Source organism: Cibotium barometz, chromosome 12, assembly GCF_041138505.1.
Source record: "Cibotium barometz isolate CiBa-2024 chromosome 12, ASM4113850v1, whole genome shotgun sequence".
Lineage (NCBI taxonomy): Eukaryota > Viridiplantae > Streptophyta > Polypodiopsida > Cyatheales > Cibotiaceae > Cibotium > Cibotium barometz.
This window is the reverse complement of record NC_141057.1, coordinates 8,229,929-8,237,017: the sequence shown is the minus strand read 5'-3', so window position 1 is coordinate 8,237,017 and position 7,089 is coordinate 8,229,929. Positions and strand designations below refer to the sequence as shown.

General features: G+C 41.3%; 1 pseudogene across 1 annotated transcript; it reads right to left on the bottom strand.

Annotated features, from left to right (window-relative positions):
• Positions 1-5,405: 5,405 nt before the first annotated feature.
• Positions 5,406-6,298, bottom strand: LOC147633020 (antifungal protein ginkbilobin-like protein pseudogene; annotated as a pseudogene). The gene is made up of 2 exons (XR_015267039.1): positions 6,140-6,298; positions 5,406-6,035 (listed from the first exon to the last, which is right to left on the bottom strand). The product of XR_015267039.1 is annotated as an antifungal protein ginkbilobin-like protein pseudogene (transcript).
• Positions 6,299-7,089: the final 791 nt, after the last annotated feature.

Here is a 7,089-nt window from a genome sequence, read left to right as displayed (position 1 = left end):
GCGCCAGCTCATTTAGTCGGGTTCACACTATAGAGAACCCGTGTATGTATTGGTTGAGTGCCTTCCATATTATTGTGTACTCTTATTCTTTAGGATCAAGAAGTCCTAGAGGGAACTTTAGTAAGAGAAGCTTCAACATCAAACTTATGAAGATGTGGATCGTAATAGCCTCCTTCAGCAATGAAGTGATGGATTTCTTGATGATTCCTTAATAAATAAGTAAAGAGAAGAGTATCTACAAAAGCTAGATGGCTTTCCAAACCTTTCTACTATAGAGACCTATTCTAAGGTTTGCCATGTTACCTTAGTGGAGCACAAAACTGATCTTAAACCCCAAAGCAAACCAATGGTGCAAAGGCTGAGGAGGTTGGGAATCATCCATGCAGAAGAATGTAAGAAAGACATAACCAACTTACTTGAGGAAAATTCATTTTTCTAGTTGAAGATTCAGAGTGAGTCTGTCCAGTCATAGTCACACCAAAGAAGAAAAATGATGAGGCTTTGTGTGGATGTTTTACCATTAAATGCATGTATAAAGAGGGATCAGTTAAAATGCAAGCAAAGTGATGAGCTATGGTGGATCAAATCCAAGAATCAACATCATTAGCAAGTGATTAGACGATGATTAAGATGAGATTACTGAGAAATTAACTGATAGCTTAATGTAGGCATGGATACTCAAAAACCAATAAATACTTATTAGGCCAATGCCTCAATTTATAGTTTTTACATCCATGATCTGCTCCTTGATTTGTTCCTTGATTTGTGCCGCCTCCCTTGCATCTGGGGACACCTCATCCTTGATTCACTCCACCTCTTTTTCCTGATTCTCTCCACCTCTTCACTTTTCCCAGAATATCTCCACACATCCTAGATATTCTCATGCTACCCTTTATTCTCTCCCAATAGATACCTCTCACCTTTTCCCTACTACCCACTCATTTTCAGACTCTCTTTTATAGCCTCTTGCTAAGGGCTTGTTCCCGCACGCACACCCATTCACTTGTATATTTCAACACCTCCCCTCAAGTGAATAATCCTAGCACACCTGTACCTTATACCAAGTTTCCCTCTTACTTGGTAGCCCGCGACCAGTACCTCAAGTCCCTAACTCATAGTCCTTGACACTCTCTCTCTCTATGTGTCCAAGGCTTACTCTATAAGTACCCGTGACCTTGACTAAAGTGCTCACACATACATCTACCACATGGCCTACATCTTTGGTGGCTCAGAGGTGGTTTTACTCTGTTGGGGCAGGTTACATTGGGTTGTGGGGTTTCTCTCTCAAAAAATATGTCCTAACTCCACTTCCTTAGGAGTCTCCCTGAAGTGTGCCCATGTAGATCCTTCTTCACTGGGTTTTCTGTAGTAGCAGTCAGACTCGCTTGCCATGTGTCCTGGCTTCCCACATTTATGGCAAGTGAAGGTCTTTCCTCCTCCCCTGCCTCTTCCTCATCGTCGTCCTCATGAGAATCCTCCTCGGGTGTAGAATGCTTTTTCCTCTCCAGTTTTTGGGTCCACTCTCTTCTCTTCATTTGTCATCTTGTACTTCCACACTTGGAAGTTTTTACGGTCGCGTTTTTCACCAACAATTTGAATGGGACCGTCACCCATTCTGACAACCAAAATATCACACAATCAAAGCCAAATATACATGCTCAGTGCTCAACCACACATGGTATGCACCCACACATCAACCACCACTAATGTACTGCTTCACAAAATTGACCCAAACACCGCTTTTGGCATTTCACAGAAAAAATTGTAGGTTTTGTACTTTGCTCAAAACTGCTCGATTGCATCCCAAAATGTCCCAGATGCATCAAAACATCATCCACATCAACCACATGTATCATACATCATCAACCTTACTATTTTTGGCCCAAAAATGATCTGTTTTTCGCTCTTTTTCTTTATTTGTAGGTTTTACAGCCTTTAAATCTTTAGTTGCATGTTGTAATTGATCACACCAAGCTCCAATGAGCTTTGATTAGCTATGCCACACCTTAATCAAGGTTAATTAGCACTAATTAACCCCAAAGACACCCAACAATAGCTCAAATTGGCATTTGCAGGTCAAATTGAAGCTATTTGTAGGTCATTTTTGCTTATTCCTGCCAAATGGAGCTGCTGTAGCTTTTGATAATCCTCATACACACTCTATTGAGCTTAATTGAAGCTAAATAACTACATGCCCTATTTTTACAGCATTTGTAGCCCTTGTGCTTTAATTCAATGCTTGAAAACCCCCAAAATGCATTAGTGTCATGCCAAAACAACGGTACAATTGCCCACTCCACTAGACATCCAATACATTTGCCAGAAATGAGCAACACAGCTCAACGCTTCCATGGAAATCTTCAAAAACGAGAATTTTTGATTGCTTGGGGCAGCCACTCTTTGACTCAAACCACTCTGTGAGTACCTGCAATTCAGTAAGGGTTTCTAGCACTTCTTACCCCGGTAGGCCAAGCTCTCATATTTGATGCTGGTGTGTGCTCCACAGCTTCACAAAGCTTCACAGAGCTTCTTCTTCCCTCTTTCTCACAAATCTCACCAAACCCTAATGAGGTACTGGCTCTGATACCAAGTTTAAATGCAAGCAAAGTGATGAGCTATGGTGGATCAAATCCAAGAATCAAAATCATTAGCAAGTGATTAGATAATGATTAAGATGAGATTAGTGAGCAATTAATTAGTAGCTTAATGTAGGCATGAATACTTTAAAAACAGCAAATACTCATTAGGCCAATGCCTCAATTAATAGTGTTTACATCCATGATCTGCTCCTTGATTTGTGCCACCTCCCCTGGGGAGACACCTCATCCTTGATTCACTCCACCTCCTTTGCTTAATTCTCTCCACCTCTTCACTTTTCCCAAAATATCTCCACACATCCTAGATCTTCTCATGCTACCCTTTATTATCTCCTACTAGATACCCCTCACCTTTTCACTGCTACCCACTCATTTACAAAATCTCTTTTACAGCCTCTTGCTAAGGGCTTGTTCTTGTACACACACCCATTCACTTGTATATTTCAATAGGATCACTTTCCTCTACAATTTTAGGATGAAATCTTGGATTAAGTTGAAAGTCATAAACTTTATTAAGTGTGTGATGGGTTAGGATCCAAGCTAAGGATCAAAAGAAGACTTCATTTGTTACACCTTGGGAGGTGTATACTTATAGGGTTAGGGTCATGCCATGTGATCTAACCAATGCACTAGCAACATTCCAGTGGCTCATGAGTCGAATATTTGCAAAATACTTAGGTAAGTTCATATGGGTATTTTTAGATGACTTTTTTGATTGCTCTAGGTGCATGGACCACCTAGGGAAGTTACGGAAAGCCTTAAAATGTTTTTATGATGTAAACGGATGTCTCAATCCTCATAAATGTAGATTGGATCGAAGAAAGTTTTGAGAATCATGGATCAAGCTCTCCTAATGACAAGACATTTACCTAAAGATCAACTAATCCTACGCTAATCACAATGCTAAACTAAGGTGGATAGAAATGAAAAAATCTCAGTGTGCTGTTTAAGATGCACTCAAGTACAATTAGACAACAAGATGAATTAGCTTGGATACATAAAGAGACTTGAGATAAGTGCAAGTGATATTTGCATCGCTTGAAATGTCCTCCTTTTATATGAGGAGAGTACAACTTAGATTTTCTCTTGTATGTGGGATAATTCTCACTTGGTGATGTGGCTTCTCACACTCACTCCATGCATTGATTTGCGGATAAGAATATTGTTTGAAGAATGAAGTAAATGAGATAGATATTGGAGGAGACTCCCAATTAATTGGTCATTAGATAGATGAGAGGAGAGTATAAAGCATGAAGTCCAAATCTAAAGGAGCTTTATCAAAGCACAATAGAGTTGAAACAGACTATTTCATTTTGTGAATTTTTTCATGTTAATAAGCTTAATCAAAGAGTTAATGAGCGGGCCACTAAAAGCTTGGCATCTCTTAAAGTGGCTACTATTGCATTGAGATGACACATGTTGTTGGCTAGAACTCTAAGATGTGTAGTAAGATTTGGAGGAAGGATCCTTTCCTCACAGATTGAATCTGTAGAAAAAGTAAAGTCTTGAAAGGAGGGCTAATCATCCTTACACCATTTTGGGTGACATTATCCACAGGTAGGGTAAGGATAAAGTTCTTAAAAGGGTGGTAGGTCATGAAGAATCTAGAAGAATCATGGAAATGTGTCATTAATGTTTGGGCCACTTTGCATCAGCTAGTACAACTTGCAAAATCCTAAATCCATGGTATTATTGGCCTTGGCTATGAGTGGTTAAAAATCTATGAGATATGCTAGGATGTCGACAATTGTTTCTTGGACCCTTGAATCCCTCACTCTGATACCATATTAGTAGTTAGGTCAGTAGTGGAGGCTTCAAATGATAGAGCTATGGAAGGTCAAAGTTATCCATGATGTCTGTGTATAGAGATAAGGAGAGAGAGAGAGAGAGAGCGTGAGTTAGAGAGGGAAGATAATGCTCAGGAGATTGCACGAGTCAATGATAATTGATTAATATATCAAATAATCCCCAAGGACAATGCTTTTGTAGGCTTATCTTCTTTTGACCCAAACAAATCACACACATACGTTGGACAAGTAACACATGGAACACTTATCTTATCCACTCATGAGAGTGGTTTCACACACACTTACACATAATGGGGTCTTCACATGCACATACAAATGGACACACAAAGTGAGATTTGCTCACAAGTCGGGGACGCTTTGAATCCTAATACCTCTTACATAATAAGAGCATTCTTCACAAGATTCACACGAAATTCCATATGAGAAGGAATTCTAGTATAGGTTTCCCTCCATTAGAATGCAAGGAATCTTGTGTTGCGAGTGAAAACTTTGTTATTTTTGTGATTTCCTTGTTACATGATGAAGAAGAGGAAACATACTCTTCCATCCAATGTGGCTATTCCTGGGAGCACGGCGAACCCTATCAATCTTTTGTCAAAACCCACTCATGTGATATATCGTTCGAAAGATCTTGATGGGTAGGCGTTAAATATATAATCTCTGACAAATTTGGAGTTGGTGTGCTCAAGATAATCTAATAATAAGTAGATTTAAAAGAGCCACCATTTCGAATTCCCAAAGTATGAGGATTTGCCCAAACTCCCTAATATGGTCTTAATACCATATCATGACTCACTATGGTATTCTTTTTCGCCTACCTAGGGTGTCCTAGAGTTGATGACTCTTTGTTGTAACCCAAGAATATGCGCTTTTGGATTTTGGCACATCCGATTAGCATCTGGAGCATGTACAAAAATATTCACACCCAGAAATTCTCAAGTGTGCAGTTGAAGGTTTCTTAAATAAGTAGGCCAATAACAAACTCATCCGTTGTTGCATGTAGAATATATATATTGGTATTTGTTGTTTTAAGCAAAGTACGCCATGTCACCTAGACACCTTAGGACCCAAAATATGCAAATATATTTTGGGTTTTGTAGACAAACTGAACCCAAGCGGTTTCGTGGTTTTCTTGTAAGAAATTAAGAACAAGATTGTCATTACGCTGCGGACCTTTAGGCCACACGTTATTTTTCCACCCTCCCCTCCTTTATTAGAAATAGTAGTTCTCGTAGCGGATCGAGCAGTCTTGGTAGCAGACCTGCGCTCCGATGGCGTTGTTGCAGATGCTCCAGATGTCCGCGGAGAGCTGCTCGAGGCACTGCTGGCAGATGGAGGGGCTGGACACGGAGGCCGGGCATGCGGCCTGGCCAAAGGCGGGCGCATTGCCGCCGCCCCAACGGGTCTTGAAGGAGTAGCCCTCCGTGTAGGGGGTATTCTCCACCAGCTCGGCTAGCAGGGCGCCCAGGTGGCCCGAAAAGTCGCTCCCCTGCGGGATGCCCTGCGTGTTGCACATGCTCGACACGTAAGAGGTGTCCGCTGCAGCCGTAGCAGGAGGCCACCCAGTCGCCCAAAGCAAGCCGCATGATACCACCAGGAGCAGAATCGCCATTGCCATTTTGCTCGAAAACTGCAAGACAAGATCAAAGCCAACATTAACACAGTTGAATTGTGAAGTGCTGCTGAAACAGCTCACTAGCAGCTAGTCCATCAGAGCATGTTAATGATTGTTACCTTAATTAGTGATGATTCGGAGAAGATGGTGAAGTTCACAAGACGAGATTAAATATGTATGTTTCTCGCTCGTCGGTGATGAATATCGGCAGTACCACCATATATTTATAGCTGCAATTTGAAATGTGACTGATTAATGGAAAAAGTACCATCCAATCTCTCACGGAAGTATTAGTGCGATCCGAGTAGGTGGTACAGTTTGAATATAAACCGCCTACTAACTTTATAAAGTAGCCTCACGTAACAAACTCGTTTTCAACGACGAGTTTACCCACTCCTCCTACGTGCGCTGAATGATGGTACTCGGAATCTTCAACGCTCAGGCTAGGGGCAAAAGCTAAAATTACTTAAGGTGGTCAGGTGAATTTATAGTCAAGGGAAAAAAAACATTTTTTTTTAGTTAAAACGGTGGAATATATTAGAAAAAGATATGGTTACAAGGTCCCATGTGGAAGGTCCATGGGCAGACACTAAGACCTGATGAAAACTTCAGCAAAAGAGGGAAAACACCCTGAAACAAACTGAACTAAATCAACTCATGAACGGCCAGCGCAAGTTGAAAGAAAGAGGAATAACAAAGATCCAATGTCCTGATGAATCAGTTCACAGCGGCCCGCCCCTCTTCTATTTCGGGAGAGAGGATGATGAAGCATGATGAGCATAACAAATCTGCAGAGCCCGTTTTGGCAGCCAAATTCTGAATCACAGACTGAGGTACTAGGCAGAGGCCAGCCAGCTCCAGTGGAGCAAGCCTGAGAGGATAGTAAATCATGAGCAGCAAATTGAGGCCATGAGGGCTTAAAGAAACCCACAGAAGTTCTCTGAAGCCTGGACGTAGAACTCGGAATTCTGCAGTCTTCTGTGACATTCCAGATAGAGCCCTTGTAGCATAACTTCCTTTGCTTGGCAATGCGAGGAGACATGGAATCTTTTCCATTTCCTCCAAGGTA